The sequence below is a fragment of the Rhinoderma darwinii genome, chromosome 2 (assembly GCF_050947455.1).
Source record: "Rhinoderma darwinii isolate aRhiDar2 chromosome 2, aRhiDar2.hap1, whole genome shotgun sequence".
NCBI classification, from domain to species: domain Eukaryota; kingdom Metazoa; phylum Chordata; class Amphibia; order Anura; family Rhinodermatidae; genus Rhinoderma; species Rhinoderma darwinii.
The window spans coordinates 42,216,887-42,235,560 of record NC_134688.1 but is presented as its reverse complement, the minus strand read 5'-3'; the positions used below and the strand labels follow the sequence as shown (position 1 = coordinate 42,235,560).

Below are 18,674 nucleotides of genomic sequence, written 5' to 3'. Positions count from 1 at the left end.
GCAACCCCAAGGTGTCCCTCTCCCATGTTGAGATTATGAGGCCCTACTGGGATATTGCTGCCTTCATCGACCCTGGATCCCTGCGCAAGGATCCTGGCACTTGGCCCATCATCGTGCCATGTTCCCTCAAATTTTTGCTAGAATGATACCATTGAGGATACCTGCCTTGCTTCCTTGATGCCATTTGCTCCAAACAATCCAGTACACCCCAAGTCCAGGTCCTTGTGCTGCATGACTTGTGGGGGCTCTATACTTGGCAATATCCTGGCACCTTCCATTGCTTTCCGCTTGAGTGCTGTAAATATAAAAACATTCTGCCAGTGTCCATTATCACCTATGCCTGCAGATTATGACTGTGTCATGAAACTCACTTAAGTCCTTGTCTATTGCATCCAGGCCTTGACACATCGCAAATGTTCTTGGCAGACCAAAGCTGTCTAAAATCCCCCTACACTCCCTCACCCAATTACCTTACACCTACGTTCAGTCCCAAACCGAGCCATGTGGCCAGCATTTTGGACAAAGATACCCCTAACTTACATTATGCCTATTCCTACCAACTATCCAAGGTTCCCCACTGCTACGCCTTTCTTGGCATTTTGCCCGCTCATTACTTTTTCAATGTACAGAGCTACTGGTGGATACTGTATAAAGTAACTAATGATGGACATACCGCATATAGATGAAATATTACTTCAGAGAGTCCCCCTGGCAGTAGGCAGCCGATCTCATGAAATTCTGGAACAAAAAGTATAAACTGTGAAGATATTATGACGTGTGCTTAGTATGGTTCATCATATCAACAAATATATGTTCAGCCTATTGAAAACATCAGGGAGATTGTTCCCACAGTCTTGTCATGTGTCTCTATAGGAACATTCTGGATGACATCACATTATAGAATTTCTATAGGTTGTTATTTGCTATAATACTTACATATATACAGTGGTTCACCTAGCATGTCGGCTGTCACTGGTGCCACATATTCAGATGTTATAAATGTCTGTAAAATACATAATGGGTTTAATGCACATACATAAAATAACCCCATATCTATAATGAATAATAATATATTTACTTTCACACATTTCATTTTCTATCACAGGGCGAGTCCAATGCCCCTCTGCCACAAAAATAACACCAGCAGTATAATGGCACATAATAGTTGGAGGACCCTGGTATAGATTTTGTATCAGGGACCAGGAGCTTATTGTTATTCTTCTATATAATCTTATCCTTAATGGAAAACTTCTAATTTGTCTTTTGTGGAGTCTTTTGGACTGGAGTAGAGAGAGTAGAAAATGGTAAATTGGATTTCTGGATTCAACAGACAAAATAATTATTAAAGGGGTTCTCTGACAGTTTCATAAACCTTAGTCTAAGCCGCATATGGCTAAAAATAACAAATTGTCCCTACTCATTTTTTAAATTCCCTGTGGCTCCTGCGCTGGTGGTTCTGTTGTCTTTAGTTGCTAGGCCACAGCGGTCATGTCCGTGTGGATGGCATGTCAAGTGGCAGCTATTGTGTCACATCCAGGGCCGGCCTTAGGTTTATTGGTGACATGTGCAGTATCTGTGACGTCCTCCCCCTTATGATGCACCATGTAGTGTCCAAATAATTTAATCATACAGAGCCCAAATAACATCACCCAGTCAATAAACTAGGGATTGTATCTTTCTGTTTTTTTATATTATAGGTTTGGGCCCTAAATGCCGGATCGGCAGTGTAAGTTGAGGGTGCCCAGGCCATCTATGGTGGTAGTGCCCTCTTCAGTATTGACCAGTAATACACACTATGTGATCATTTAGAGATGCAGTTAATAAAATACACTCACCTTGGACTCTCCTACTGAATACATCCGACTGAATGTAGAACGTTATGTGATGTGAGGTGGAGGGCTCTGCTTAATCTTTGATCTGCCCTCCTGGGACGTGTGGTTATCATTAACTCTTATGAGGAATTAATTCTAGGAGAAAGAAAGACAATGTATTAGGACAAATCTCAATCAATGGCAACATTTCTATCTAGAACAGAGTCCAGTCCCCAACCAGTGTAAAATTACCAAAGGGGTAAATAGGATGACCGGCTGGGGTCCAGGGATTTGGGGTGGCCCACAGCTCTGGGGCTCCATACGCCCCTGAAATTGGACAAACAATAACGGCACAGGGAGGAAGCGAAATGTCTGACCCGGTTGGTCGTCTATTAGGTGAGTATAATTTTTTTATTTTATAGGAGCAAAGGGGGCACTATTAATATCGGGGATAAAAGGACTGAGTTGGGGCTTAGAAAAGGGGGCTTCATTACTGTGGGGCCATACAAAAGGGGCATTCTGACCCAGGACATACAAAAAGTGTCATTCTAACTGTGGAGGGTATTGGTGGATACTGCATATAGCAACTAATAAGAGACGCACCTTGCATAGATGAAATATTGCTTCAGAGAGTCCCCCTGGCAGCAGGCAGCCGATCTTAAGGTGTTCTGGAAAAAACAATAATTGTGTAGTTTTATTTCTCCAGACAGACGTGTGCTCAGTATAGACCACCCAACAATGAAGGATAAGTCCAAAATAGGTGATGTATAGGTATACGTTTAAATTGTTAGAATACAAATGTTCTGCCTGTATAAACGTTTAAAATTATTATTTATTGATAATTTATTATTAAAATATAGTAGGGCACAGAGTGCCAAAAGATCCAAGTACAGGCGTTGGCAACCAGATCAGGAACGCACAGTAAAGAGTGTGTGAGATAGACAATCAGCATGCACTCATTGACAAGTGCCTAAAAAGTCAGATGTAAATTTCCCACAGCCCCTCTTTAAATGTGCTGGCAAATATTAGTAAAGTCTGATTGCCACAGATTCACAGGCACACTTCCCAACGCGTTTCTGCACCACATTAGGGGAGCGTCCTCAGGGGTACGAGTTGCCTGATAATTCTCGGATTTATTCACGAAGTGCCGGTCAGCTGATATTCAGCTGTTCAAATTGTATAGCGGCGCATACGAGACACTGATAGCGGTCTAGCGCGCACCGAGGAAACTAGGAAGCTTTAAAGCCCAGGCCCCGCCTCCCAGGCATTGAGTAACGCCGGGCCGAACCAATGGGAGAGTAAGACGTCAACCAGCGACGCCCACCCACAGGTCGGCTCCCTGGTAACTACGCAGCCAATGGAACAGATGCAGAACGCATCGTTAGTAACAAGGGGGAGCTACAGGCGGCCAAGCATACATCGCCGATAGCGAAAAGAAAATAAACGCCATGCAATGACAGGGCGATCGAGGGAGCTATTAAACGGCTAAGGCTACAATGAGATAATGCAGCAAAGGAAGCCGTGCGCTCAGTATAGACCACCCAACAATGAAGGAAATGTACATTAGGGCTCATGTACACAGCAACTTCATGTGGACGGACCTGTATGGTGGCGCACAGACTGCAGTACTGGTAATGTAGACACTCTGTGTGCGCTGTGTGCTCCCCCATAAGCCAAATGTGTATTAGAAAATTACATGAATAACAAGTCCCTTATATATTACTAATACCATAATATCTTCTTTATGGAGCATTTCTATAATAATAATATAAAGCTGCAGCAAAATTCCCAGCGTTTACTTTTGCTACATGTGGATGAGTTTTTGAGACTGTAACTATTCACCTGTAACACTTGTGAATTTTGCCGCGCAGCAAATCTGCAGCGTCTGAATTCAGCTTTATGGCGTAGAATATAGTACTCAAATACTGCAATCATACAGTGCCCAAATAACACTGCCAGACAAGTATTGTCTGCCACACTGTAATGTAATCCATTATCAAGGAATTGCATCTGCATCCTGACCAGTGCCCTTTACTTTTTTTACATGAAGAGTGGGATTGAGTGTTCAAGCAATGGGTGCCCCAGACATCAAGACCAGTGGCGCCCCATTCATTAGTGACAGGTGATGCACCCAGTGTAACCGCACAGTTCGCACACCCCTAAGACAGGCCCTGGATGAACAACATTGGGGAATTTGTTCCCACAGTCTTGTCATGTGTCTCTATAGGAACATTCTGGATGACATCAGATTATAGAATTTCTATAGGTTGTCATTTGCTATAATACTTACATATATACAGTGTATGTCCTAGCATGTCGGCTGTCACTGGTGCCACATATTCAGATGTCATAAATGTCTGTAAAATACATAATGGAATAAACATAAAATAACCCCATATCTAGAATGAATAATAATATATTTACTTTCACACCTTTCATTTTCTATCACAGGACGAGTCAGACATTGAAAACATTTTGTAATGTTAGTGTAAACCCAGGGAACATAACTATAGGGGTGAAGAGGTTGCAGTCACACCCAGGCCCAGGTGTCCATGACTGACATTAGGGGGGGTCACAATGTGGGCAATTTACAAATGGCAATCCCCAATGCCCCCATCTCCTAGAGGAATCCCGATTTTCGCTGCTAGAAACGCGATGTCAGTGAGAGAAGCACCTGGGCGGAAAGGCAGATGCTGAGTTGCCCGGCCGCTTCTAAAACACAAGCAGTGGAAGGGAGCCAGCGCAGCGCCCCGTTCCACCTGCTGGAGGGATGCGCCCTATGTAATGGCACAGGTCGCACACCCCTAAGGCCGGCCCTGGCTACTGCTGAGCCTTATTAGGATAATATACGGTAGCTTTTTAAGACTATTTAATTAAATTAAATTAGACATCATATTGAAAACGACTGAGAAGTCACATTCCACATTACTGACAGCTGCAATTCTCAGACAATGGTAAGGGTATGTTCACACACTTAACTAAAAAACGTCTCTAAAATACAGAGCTCTTTTCAAGGGAAAACAGCCTCTGATTTTCAGCCATTTTTTAAACCACAAACATTTTTTGAGGCGTTTTTACCAACGTTCTTGAAGCTGTTTTTCTATTGAGACAATGAAAAACGGCTCCAAAAACGGCCGAAGGAGTGAAATGCACTTCTTTTTACAGGGTGTTTTTTATGCGCCGCTTTATCAAACGCCCACGTAAAATGCACCATCGGAAAAAAAAAAACTGTTTTTCCCATTGAAATCAATGGGCAGATGTTTGGAGGCGTCCAGCCTCCGTATTTTCGGCTGTTTTTCGGGGTGTTTACGGCCAGGAAAACGGCTGAAAATAGGCTGTGTGAACATACTCTGATGTACTGAGTTGTAACTTTAATGAGAAAATATGAAGCATTGTAATCTGAATGTAAAATGTTCAGTTGTTACTTGCATTAATAGAAACATTTTACTGGAACTTGAACTGTTTGTCTAAAAAAAAAAAACAACCCCCGACAATCACCAGAAAAAAATCCTTCTACAATCATATAGTTGTGGTGAGGTGTTGGTGTGGTTAGAAATTTCTGCAGTAATGTCCAGTGTGAATCTGGCCTTATATGAGAATTCTAGAGCGTATATATTTCATGTGTCCAGTAACATGTAGAATTAATGATAAAATGCTGCATCTTACCTGTCAATCACACAGTCAATCACAGTCCCGGTCCAGACGTCATTGGCAGAAATTGTAAAAAATATGTAATCCAGCTGCACATAGAACCTAACGGCTAATGGATCAATTTTTAACGGCCGTCAATACATGTAACAGCCGTTAAAAACGGTTCTGTGATTTGGGGATTCAAGAGCCAAGGGAACTATTGGCTTCCTTGCTGGTAATCGGCGGCGCAATGACACATACTCACGATGCAGCGCCGTCCTCTACAGGTGTGGTCTCTAGTCTCATGGGTTCTGCGAAGGTGACGAGATGACGTCCTCGCGTCGCCTTCGCTGAACCAGTGAGACTAGAGATCACTCGTGACGTAGATGGTCATGCATCGGTGAGTATGTAGGGCATTCAGGCAGACAAAAATTACGGATATTGTTGCGCTCACTACTATGGTAGCATGGCGCTAGTACAGTGGGCATTGTTGTCTACTGTAGCAAATTTTTCGGCACGGTCCTGAATTTACAGAGAGAGTCCCGGAAGATTACCACAGGGAGGGGGGGTGTGGTGCTTTCTCTGGAGAGGTGTCTGTGTCATCATCTACAGGGGGGCTGTGTGCCATCGTCTACAGGGGGCTGTGTGCCATCGTCTACAAGGGGGCTGTGTGCCATCATCTACATGGGGCGGTGTGTCATCATCTACAGGGGGGCTGTGTGCCATCATCTACAGGGGGGCTGTGTGCCATCATCTACAGGGGGGCTGTGTGACATAATCTACAGGGAGGCTGTTAGCCATCATCTACAGGGGGTCTGTGTGCCATCATCTACAGGGGGTCTGTGGGGCATCATATACAGGGGGTCCGTGTGCCATCCTCTACAGGGGGGCTGTGTGGCATCATCTACAGGGGGACTGTGAAACAATCATGACAATGACCTTTGTTTGGGTATTTTCAGGGGGTTGGGACAAAAGAAGCCAGACAAATGAAATTCATCAGTTTTTTTTAACGGCCATGAAAAACGGATGCAAAATGGATGTCAAACGGCCATTAAAAACGGACAGACGGACTGGAAGTGTATAAAAATTTGCAGACACAATGATGCAAAGCGGCCATGAAAAACTGACAGTTGATCAGTTTTTAATGGCCATTTTTTTTCACTGTCGTGTGAATGTAGCCGAAGGCCTCTTTCACACGACAGTGAAAAGCGGCCATGTGATGGCTGTCCTTTTAACGGCTTTCACATGGCCGTTTTCAGAACAATGATATTCTATGGGTGCATTCACACGGCCGTTTTTTTAACGGCCCGTGAATAATGGCCGTCAAAAAATAGGACATGTCCTATTTTTGGCCGTTTTAGCGGCCTGACGGCCCACATAGAAGTCAAGGGATCCGTTTTTAACGGCTGTCAATACATGTAACAACCGTTAAAAATGGATCTGTTACATGGGGATTGGCAAGGGAACTACTCGTTGGCATACTCACGTTTGCGGCGCTTCTTCAGGTGTGGTCACTCGTCTGTGGTCACTCGGGTTTGAAGGCGCCCCGTCCCGCTGCCTTGCCAGATCCCATGCAGACGAGTGACCACAAGTGAAGAAGAGGAGAGACGGTGCTGCTCTCGTGAGTATGTTGCATGATCTATAGGCAGGCTGGTGTGGCATCTACAGGGAGGCTGGTGTGTCATCTACAGGGAGGCTGGTGTGGCATCTACAGGGAGGCTGGTGTGGCATCTACAAGGAGGCTGGTGTGGCATCTACAGGGAGGCTGGTGTGGCACGATCTACAGGGAGGCTGGTGTGGCACGATCTACATGGAGGCTGGTGTGGCACGATCTACAGGGAGGCTGGTGTGGCACGATCTACAGGGAGGCTGGTGTGGCACGATCTACAGGGAGGCTGGTGTGGCACGATCTACAGGGAGGCTGGTGTGACACGATCTACGTGTAATCTGTTACTAGATGGATTTTATACTGTAATACAGATGTAGCCATCTTTAACTTGACTCTGATAACTTGTTGCAGCGTGATACTTTCTTGATCCCGCAGCACTCCGTGTTTCAAGTGTGCGTGAGTAGGCTTCCACGCCAATGTGTAAAAAATGGGAACTCAGCACTCCAAGGTATTATGCAATAAGTGATATTTGATTTCACATATAGCGAAAAGTAGTAATCCAAAAATAATGGCGCCATTACCCAACAGCGACCGAGGTCACAAGCGCCGCATATCCGTGTCTAAAGAAGGTTGAATGTATAGACCAAAACGTTAAAAACCTATTTTTGGATTACTACTTTTCGCTATATGTGAAATAAAATATCATTTGTTGCAGCGTGATATCACACAACAAAAACCATTGAAAAAGTCAAGATAAGGGATTGTTTATTTAATGCGTTAAAAGTCAAGGTAAAGACGGCAACATCTGAACTAATAAAGGATACATTTTATTGAATTTCGTTTTAGGCTACATTCACAAAACAGTAAAAAACGTCCGCTTTCAGAACAATGATGTTCTATGGGTATATTCACACAGCCTTTTTTTAACCACCCGTGAATATTGGCCGTCAAAAAATAGAACATGTCCTATTTTTGGCCGCTTACACGGCCAGACGGCCCCCATAGAAGTCAATGGATCAATTTTTAACGGCCGTCAATACATGTAACAGCCTTTAAAAACGGTTCTGTGATTTGGGGATTCAAGAGCCAAGGGAACTATTGGCTTCCTTGCTGGTAATCGGCGGCGCAATGACACATACTCACGATGCAGCGCCGTCCTCTACAGGTGTGGTCTCTAGTCTCATGGGTTCTGCGAAGGTGACGAGATGACGTCCTCGCGTTGCCTTCGCTGAACCAGTGAGACTAGAGATCACTCGTGACGTAGATGGTCATGCATCGGTGAGTATGTAGGGCATTCAGGCGGACAAAAATTACGGATATTGTTGCGCTCACTACTATGGTAGCATGGCGCTAGTACAGGGGGCATTGTTGTCTACTGTAGCAAATTTTTCGGCACGGTCCTGAATTTACAGAGAGAGTCCCGGAAGATTACCACAGGGAGGGGGGGTGTGGTGCTTTCTCTGGAGAGGTGTCTGTGTCATCATCTACAGGGGGGCTGTGTGCCATCGTCTACAGGGGGCTGTGTGCCATCGTCTACAAGGGGGCTGGGTGCCATCATCTACATGGGGCGGTGTGTCATCATCTACAGGGGGGCTGTGTGCCATCATCTACAGGGGGGCTGTGTGACATAATCTACAGGGAGGCTGTTAGCCATCATCTACAGGGGGTCTGTGTGCCATCATCTACAGGGGGTCTGTGGGGCATCATATACAGGTGGTCCGTGTGCCATCCTCTACAGGGGGGCTGTGTGGCATCATCTACAGGGGGACTGTGAAACAATCATGACAATGACCTTTGTTTGGGTATTTTCAGGGGGTTGGGACAAAAGAAGCCAGACAAATGAAATTCATCAGTTTTTTTAACGGCCATGAAAAACGGATGCAAAATGGATGTCAAACGGCCATTAAAAACGGACAGACGGACTGGAAGTGTATAAAAATTTGCAGACACAATGATGCAAAACGGCCATGAAAAACTGACAGTTGATCAGTTTTTAATGGCCATTTTTTTTCACTGTCGTGTGAATGTAGCCGAAGGCCTCTTTCACACGACAGTGAAAAGCGGCCATGTGATGGCTGTCCTTTTAACGGCTTTCACATGGCCGTTTTCAGAACAATGATATTCTATGGGTGCATTCACACGGCCGTTTTTTTAACGGCCCGTGAATAATGGCCGTCAAAAAATAGGACATGTCCTATTTTTGGCCGTTTTAGCGGCCTGACGGCCCACATAGAAGTCAATGGATCCGTTTTTAACGGCTGTCAATACATGTAACAACCGTTAAAAATGGATCTGTTACATGGGGATTGGCAAGGGAACTACTCGTTGGCATACTCACGTTTGCGGCGCTTCTTCAGGTGTGGTCACTCGTCTGTGGTCACTCGGGTTTGAAGGCGCCCCGTCCCGCTGCCTTGCCAGATCCCATGCAGACGAGTGACCACAAGTGAAGAAGAGGAGAGACGGTGCTGCTCTCGTGAGTATGTTGCATGATCTATAGGCAGGCTGGTGTGGCATCTACAGGGAGGCTGGTGTGTCATCTACAGGGAGGCTGGTGTGGCATCTACAGGGAGGCTGGTGTGGCATCTACAGGGAGGCTGGTGTGGCATCTACAAGGAGGCTGGTGTGGCATCTACAGGGAGGCTGGTGTGGCACGATCTACAGGGAGGCTGGTGTGGCACGATCTACATGGAGGCTGGTGTGGCACGATCTACAGGGAGGCTGGTGTGGCACGATCTACAGGGAGGCTGGTGTGGCACGATCTACAGGGAGGCTGGTGTGACACGATCTACAGGGAGGCTGGTGTGGCACGATCTACAGGGAGGCTGGTGTGGCACGATCTACAGGGAGGCTGGTGTGGCATCATCTACAGGGAGGTGTGTGGCATATACAGGGAGGCGTGTGGCATCATCTACAGGGAGGCGTGTGGCATCATCTACAGGGAGGCGTGTGGCATCATCTACAGGGAGGCGTGTGGCATCATCTACAGGGAGGTGTGTGGCATATACAGGGAGGCGTGTGGCATCATCTACAGGGAGGCGTGTGGCATCATCTACAGGGGGGCGTGTGGCATCATCTACAGGGAGGCGTGTGGCATCATCTACAGGGAGGCGTGTGGCATCAATTACAGGGGGCGTGTGGCATCATATACAGGGGGCGTGTGGCATCATATACAGGGGGCGTGTGGCATCATCTACAGGGAGGCTGTAAATAGTGTCTAGGTGAACATGTGACCTTCCTTTGGTTGTTTTCAGGGGGTTGGTACAAAAAAAGCCTGACCAATGAAATTCATCAGTTTTTTTAACGGCCATGAAAAACGGATGCAAAATGGATGACAAACGACCATTAAAAATGGACAGATGGACTTGAAATGGATGAAAATTTAGAGACACAATGCATCGGTGAGTATGTAGGGCATTCAGGCGGACAAAAATTACGGCCATGAAAAACGGATGCAAAATGGATGTCAAACGGCCATTAAAAACGGACAGACGGACTGGAAGTGTATAAAAATTTGCAGACACAATGATGCAAAACGGCCATGAAAAACTGACAGTTGATCAGTTTTTAATGGCCATTTTTTTTCACTGTCGTGTGAATGTAGCCTAAGTTCTGGATCGTCTCCATTTTAATGGATAAAGTTACCGGACAATTATCCGCCGACCGAGAGTTTATTGGACACATGGACGGCCTGGTGAGCAGATTAACTTCTTGTTTCTTTGTTTGGAGTCATGTACAGATATAGCAATCCTTATCCTGACTCTGATAACTTGCTTCAGCGTGATAATTTATCACTTAAGTCACTGAAAACCATTGAAAAAGTGAAATTAAAGTTTCTTGACACTGTGTATTCAATGTATTTAACCCCTTCAAGCTCAGCAACGTAATATTCCGTCGCGCTGACCGCCCCGTTCGCGCTCAGCGACGGAATATTATGTCGCAGGGAAAATGCATCGCCATTTTCCACCGGCGCGTGCACGAGCTGTGACAGCTGCTGTTTCCGACAGCAGGCTATCACAGCTCAATACGCCAGTACCTATTGCGATGGTCCCGCCTCCACAATCGCCACTATTGGTCAGTCAGTGAGTAACTGTCCAATAGTGGCGATCGGTCTCTTCACTTCCTCTCCCTGACATCACATCCTGCCGCACCCACCCTGAGATGGAGATAGCGAGGCGTTCAGAGCAGTTGTGAGTAGAGGGAGAGAAGAAAAAGAGTGAAAAAAAGTGAAAAAAAGACAACTTTTTTTCTGCTTCCCACCTCCCCAATCCACTACCCAGTCCTTTACCCTTCCTCCTTGTGTTCCCCCCACATTTTTGGTCAGTGATCTCCTATCACTGACCACTTCTTAGTCTTCAGGACCAATTTCTTGGTCCCTGGGGATTATTCTTTATAAAACATATAAAATAAAAAAAGATATAAAAAAAAAACTAATAAAAAACCTGTTCATTTAGACAATTTATCTAGTTAGTTTAGTATTAGTGTTAGTTAGTGTCAGGGAACCGTAAAAAAGCATAATTAGGTATAGCGTCAGGAATCCATCACCATAGTTAGATCTAGCGTTAGGGGTCCATCACAGTAGTTAGGTATAGCGTCAGGGAAGCTTGGAATAATCTAGATAGGTTTAGTGTCAGGCACCCGTCACCGTAGTTAGGTTTAGTGTTAGGGAAGCTCAGAATAATCTAGTTAGGTTTAGTGTCAGAGAATAGTCGCCGTAGTTAGATTTAGTCTCAGGGAAGTTCAAATAAAATCTAGTTAGGTTTAGTGTTAGGAACCCTCGCCCTTGTTAGGTTTAGTCTCAGGGAAGCCCACTCGTTCTATAAAAACACCAATTTTTTGAGCTGGTTTAGGTAGCAGCCTATTGCTCCTAGTTAGGAAAGCAATCAAACATGTCCCAACGGACATTTAGTGCCGAAGAGGCATATTCATTTTTTGCCTCCGACACAGAGTCGTCGGATGGTGAGACTCTGTTTTATTTATCCACCTCCTCATCCAGTGCTGAAGAAGAGGAACCTCCTAGGAGATGCCCCTTGACCACCAGTGCAGTTGAAGCCCCCGAGCGAAATGACCCCGCCGCAGTTCAAGCCCCCATTTGGACCCCCACACCAGACATTTATGAGGCCAAAATCCCAGAGTTAAAATTTAATACGGCAGGGCTCAGTGAAATGGGCTTTTTCAAGTTCTTCTTCACTGATGACTTTATAGATCTTATGGTCTCCCAGACAAATTTATATTTCCAACAGTATATTACTAAGAACCCTACATTATTTTATGCCCAATCCTACAGGTGGACCCCTGTAGATGTAGCAGAGTTGGGCAAGATCTGGGGACTTCACTTGAACATGGGGCTTCTGAAAAAGCCATCCATTAGGATCTACTGGAGCATGGACATCTTATACCATACCCCCAATGTACCGTATGGCCATGTCCAGGATGCATTATGAGGCAATATTTTGCTTCTTAAATTATAAGGATAATGAGCAGTGAACACCCCGAGATGACCCAATGTCACGAAGCGGGTTAGTGGACCCACTAGGCCGTACCGCCACAGCGGGGAGGCAGCTGGCCAAACAGGACACCCCAGAAATACAATGTCCCGCACAAGGGTACCTGAATAGTCCAGATGGTGGCCGCAGCTCTGGCACAGATGAGATTGGAGCAACAGATGGTGTCAAACGTAGCGGATGACACAGGAGCCGCAAGTTCCTCCAGACGTGGCGGATTCCGCCAGACGTGGCAGACTCCTCCAGACGTGGCAGATGACACAGGACGTGGCGGATTCCTCCAGACGTGGCAGATTCATCTGGACGTGGCAGAAGACACAGGACTTGGCAGATTCTTCTGGTCATGGCAGATGACACAGGACGTGGCAGATTCCTCTGGACGTGGCAGATGACACAGGACGTGGCAGATTCCTCTGGACGTGGCACTACTAGATACTAGGGCAAAGCACGGGAAACAGGAACGGGGAACAAGGTACGGGTAACAACAGGAACGGGAAACACTAAGGGACCATTTGCAAGACAGACTGGGAAAACTAACAACGCTCAGGCATTGAACTAGGGGGCTGGACCCCTCTTATAGCCCAGGGTACTCATGGGTCAAAGGTCGTTCAAGATGTCCGGTGCGCGCGCTGCCCCTTTAAGAGCGGGGACGAGCGTGCGCGCGCACCCTGCGAGTACCGGCGAAGGTGAGTGGATGCAAGCGCTGGCGTCTCCTGAGGAGGAGGCTGGGGCCAGCGCTTGCCGACTCGTGGCTGCGGCTGTCAGCGGTAGGTTGGAGTTAACAGCCCGCAGCCACGGACGTTACAGTATCCCACCTCTTACGCCCCCTCTTCTTGGGACCGGAGCGAGAGAGAAACTTCTTTAGAAGAGTAGGGGCATTGAGGTTCTCCTCTGGCTCCCAGGACCTCTCTTCGGGACCAAACCCCTCCAATCCACCAAATACAAGGTCTTTCCTCTCACTCTCTTGGTGTCCAAGATCTCCTTTACCTCAAAGATGTCCGAGGAGCCGCTGGGAGCAACCGCAGGGCTGGGAGTCTTGGAATAGCGGTTTAGGATCACAGGCTTCAGGAGGGAGACGTGGAAGGAGTTGGGAATCCTGAGGGTAGGAGGCAGCCGAAGCTTGTAGGCGACAGGGTTGATCTGCTGCAGGACCACGAATGGTCCAAGGAACCTGGGAGCGAATTTGTATGAAGGCACCTTCAAGCGAATGTTCCGAGTGGACAGCCAGACTTTAGTCCCCGGAAGATACTGAGGCGGCTCTTTTCTCTTAATATCTGCCTTTCGCTTCATGTGATCTACTGCCAGCAAAATAGAGGACCGGGTCTGTTGCCAGATTTGCAGGAAGTCCGCATATGCAGTGTCAGCAGCGGGAACCTGAGATGAAGTCGACACAGGGAGAGGAACTCTGGGATGTTGACTGTACACGATGTGAAACGGAGTGGAAGTGGTGGACTCACTTGTGTGGTTGTTGTAAGAAAATTCGGCCCATGGTAGAAGCTGTACCCAGTTATCGTGCTGTGAAGAGATGAAATGGTGGAGATAATTTTCCATGATCTGGTTGATCCTCTCAACTTGCCCATTGGATTGGGGGTGATAGGGAGAGGAAAAGTCCAATCTCACATCCAGGACTTTACAGAGGGCTCTCCAGAACTTGGAGGTAAACTGAACCCCCCGGTCGGACACAATGTGAAGAGGCAAGCCATGCAAGCGGAAGATGTGCTGAATGAAGAGACTTGCCAGACGAGGAGCAGAAGGTAGGCCGGTCAGCGGGATAAAATGAGCCATCTTAGAGAACCGGTCCACCACCACCCAGACAGTGTTACCTCCTGCTGAGGGGGGAAGGTCAGTGACGAAGTCCATCGCAATGTGCTGCCAGGGGGCATTGGGTACAGGCAGAGGTTGATGCAGGCCGGCAGGCTTGGAGTGAGTCACTTTGTTAGAGGCACACACCGTGCAAGCAGAGACAAAGTCCAGAACATCCTTAGGCACCGTGGACCACCAAAAGTGACGAGCAATTAGGTCTCTGGTTTTACGGACACCGGCGTGCCCAGCAAGTTTAGAACTATGTCCCCAGCGGAGAATTCTACTCCTGTCCGCCAACCGAACAAAAGTCCTCCCAGGAGGGATGTCTCTAACCTGCAGAGGATTAGCAGAGACGATGCAGGACGGGTCTATGATGGTCTGGAGGGACTCCACCGTGTCTTCCGTCTCAAACGATCTGGACAGGGCATCGGCCCTCACATTCTTGTCCGCGGGACGGTAGTGGAGCGCAAACAGAAAACGGGTGAAGAACAGCGACCACCTGGCTTGACGAGGATTAAGTCTTTGAGCGGACTGAAGGTAAGTGAGGTTCTTGTGGTCGGTGAAGATCAGGATGGGGTGAGCAGCACCCTCCAGAAGATGTCTCCACTCCTCCAGAGCCAATTTGATGGCCAGCAGCTCCCGATCTCCAATGGAGTAATTGCGCTCAGCAGAGGAAAACAGTCTAGAGTAGTAGCCACACACTACAGCCTTTCCTTTGGAGCTCCTCTGGAACAGAAGTGCGCCTGCACCAACAGAGGAAGCGTCCACTTCCAGTGAGAATTGCCGAGATACGTCAGGATGATGGAGGATCGAGGCTGAAGTGAAGGCACTCTTCAGGCTATTAAATGCAGACTCTGCCTCTGGAGTCCACACTTTGGCGTTCACACCCTTCTTGGTAAGGGTCGAGATGGGAGACGTCAGAGAAGAGAAGTTAGGAATAAACTGCCGGTAGAAATTGGCGAATTCCAGGAACCGCTGTATGGCCCTTAAGCCTTGGGGACGTGGCCACTCCAGGACAGCCTTCACTTTCTCAGGATCCATCTTGAGGCCTTGATCCGAGATGATGTAGCCCAGGAAGGGCAGAGAACTCTTCTCAAAGACGCACTTCTCCAGCTTGGCGTATAAATGATTCTCCCTCAATCGTAGTAGAACCTGACGAACATGCCTCCGATGAGTCGTTTGATCTGAGGAGAAAATTAAAATATCATCGAGATAAACAACAACACAGACATAGAGTAGATCTCGGAAGATGTCGTTAACGAACTCCTGAAACACTGCGGGAGCGTTACACAGTCCGAAGGGCATCACCAGGTATTCGTAGTGCCCGTCCCGGGTGTTAAATGCCGTCTTCCATTCGTCACCCCGGCGAATCCGGACTAGATTGTAAGCCCCACGCAGGTCTAGCTTATAAAAAATTTTGGCCCCTCGTATGCGATCAAATAGCTCAGAGATGAGTGGCAACGGGTATTTGTTCTTGACTGTGATTAGGTTGAGGCCCCTGTAGTCAATGCAGGGACGAAGGGATCCATCCTTCTTTTTAACGAAGAAGAATCCAGCCCCGGCCGGGGAGGAAGATTTTCGTATAAAACCCCTCTCCAGATTCTCCTTTATATAGGCCGACATGGATAGAGACTCAGGCAGGGAGAGAGGATATACCCGTCCACGGGGAAGAGAGGCATTAGGAACCAGTTCAATGGGGCAGTCATAGGTGCGATGTGGAGGCAGCGTCTCAGCCTCCTTTTTGCTGAAAACATCTGCATACTGAGTAAAATGGGGAGGCAGTCCCGACAGCGACTGAGGCAGAGAAGGCTTGACAGGATGGATCTGCAGCAGACAACGACCATGGCACTTGGAGCCCCATTGGAGAACCTTTCCAGAATTCCAGTCCAGGACTGGGGCATGTAGTCGAAGCCAAGGCAGGCCCAGCAGAACAGGATTGATGGCTTTGGGCAAAACAAGGAACAAAATAAATTCAGTATGAAGTACTCCAACCTGGAGCTTCAACCGCTTGGTTCTAGAGGTAATGGGATCAGGCAGAGGCAGTCCATTAACTGAGGCAACAGCCAAAGATGTCTCCAGGGGAACTGTGGGCAGCTGAAGATGAGCCACAAGCTGTTTCTGGATGAAATTTGCAGCAGAGCCAGAGTCAAGATATGCAGAGACTTGATGCGTCCTGTAGCCGGATACCAGGGTCACAGGAATAGTCAGTTTGGAAGCGAATCCTCTGTTAGATTCTGTTCCACCTAGTGTTGTCTCTCCAACCAATCCCAGGCAATGGGGTCTCTCCGGCCTCTGGGGGCACAGACGCACAACATGGCCTCCATGGCCGCAATACAAACAAAGTCCAGAAGTGCGTCTGCGTTGTCTCTCCTGGGTAGACAATTTAACATAATTACTCTGCATCGGGTCCTCTGGTGGGACGACTGAGGAGGATTGCGGGACAGCAGAATCCAGCCTGGGAATTTCTCTCCCCCGGAGAACTTCTTGGGAACGTTCCCGGATCCTCATGTCGTCACGTGAGGTGAGTAGGATAAGATCGTCCAGGGTAGATGGCAGAATTGCGAGCAGCCAGCTCGTCCTTGATCCCTGAAGACAGTCCCTGCCAGAATGTAGCCACCAAAGCCTCGTTGTTCCAGGTCAATTCAGCAGCCAGGATACGGAACTGAATGGCATACTCGCCCACGGAGAGGTCTCCCCGGTGTAGGGTCAGCAAGGATGCAGCAGCCGAAGAAACTCTCCCAGGTTCCTCAAAGATCGAGCGGAAGGTCTGTAAGAAGCACTGCAAGTCCCGGGTCTCTGGTCCCTGATGTTCCCACAGAGGATTGGCCCATGCCAGGGCTTTGCCGGTAAGGAGAGAGATGATAAAGGCGATCCTGACGTCATCCGAACAGAAGGACCTGGCATGTAGTCTGAAATGGATCAGGCACTGATTAAAAAATCCCCTGCAGGACCTCGGATCTCCGTGATAGCGTGGTGGTAGCGGCAAGAAACACAGGGGGTTGGTACCGGTACAGACAGGAAGTGTAGCAGGCGGAACCGCAGGAACGGGTGCGGTGATGACTGTGGACGGAGCAAGCAGCCGATGGGCTATGGCGTTCACCGACAGGAGGAGCTGGTCTTGTCGTGACTGGAGATCCTCCATCTCAGCCAGCATGGCTTGTGTAGACAACGTTGCAGGTTGACCAGCGGGGTCCATGGCCTGAGCGTACTGTCACGAAGCGGGTTAGTGGACCCACTAGGCCGTACCGCCGCAGCGGAGAGGCAGCTGGCCAAACAGGACACCCCATAAATACAATGTCCCGCACAAGGGTACCTGAATAGTCCAGATGGTGGCCGCAGCTCTGGCACAGATGAGATGGGTGCAGCAGATGGCGCCAAATGTGGCGGATGACACAGGAGCCGCAATTTCCTCCAGATGTGGCGGATTCCTCCAGACGTGGCAGATGACACAGGACGTGGCGGATTCCTCCAGACGTGGCAGATTCCTCTGGACGTGGCAGATGACACAGGACGTGTCAGATTCCTCTGGACGTGGCATGACTAGATACTAGGGCAAAGCACGGGAAACAGGAACGGGGAACAAGGTACGGGTAACAACAGGAACGGGAAACACTAAGGGACCATTTGCAAGACAGACTGGGAAAACTAACAACGCTCAGGCATCGAACTAGGGGGCTGGACCCCTCTTATAGCCCAGGGTACTCACGGGTCAAAGGTCGTTCAAGATGTCCGGTGCGCGCGCTGCCCCTTTAAGAGCGGGGACGAGTGTGCGCGTGCACCCTGCGGGTTCCGGCGAAAGTGAGTGGATGCAAGTGCTGGCGTCTCCTGAGGAGGAGGCTGGGGCCAGCGCTTGCCAACTCGTGGCTGCGGCTGTCAGCGGGAGGCTGGAGCTGACAGCCCGCAGCCACGGACGTTACACCCCAGTTTTGACGGTTTGTACAAACTGAGACCCCTATTAGACCATTTCAGTGCTCGGTTTGCCCAAGCATACACCCCCGAGAAGTGTATTTCTATTGATGAGTCCCTGGTACATTTTAAAGGGAGGCTTCAATTCCGCCAGTACCTGCCGAGTAAGAGGGCAAGGTATGGCATAAAGATGTATAAGCTGTGCGAGAGTGCATCAGGGTATACCTACAAATTTAGGATGTATGAAGGGAAGGACAGCAGTATTCAGCCCCCAGAATGCCCCCCCTTACTGGGAATTAATGCAAAAATTGTGTGGGATTTGGTGCACCCACTGCTGGACCAGGGTTACCACCTCTACTTGGATAATTTTTATACCAGCGTCCCACTCTTCAAGTGCCTCGCTTCCAGAAGTCC

The 18,674-nt window shown here is 48.2% G+C and overlaps 1 long non-coding RNA gene across 1 annotated transcript; it reads right to left on the bottom strand.

Annotated features, from left to right (window-relative positions):
• Nucleotides 1-951: 951 nt before the first annotated feature.
• On the bottom strand, nt 952-2,479 carry LOC142740503 (uncharacterized). The gene is made up of 3 exons (XR_012880738.1): nt 2,415-2,479; nt 1,836-1,967; nt 952-1,003 (listed from the first exon to the last, which is right to left on the bottom strand). It is a non-coding gene; the product is annotated as an uncharacterized LOC142740503 (long non-coding RNA).
• Nucleotides 2,480-18,674: the final 16,195 nt, after the last annotated feature.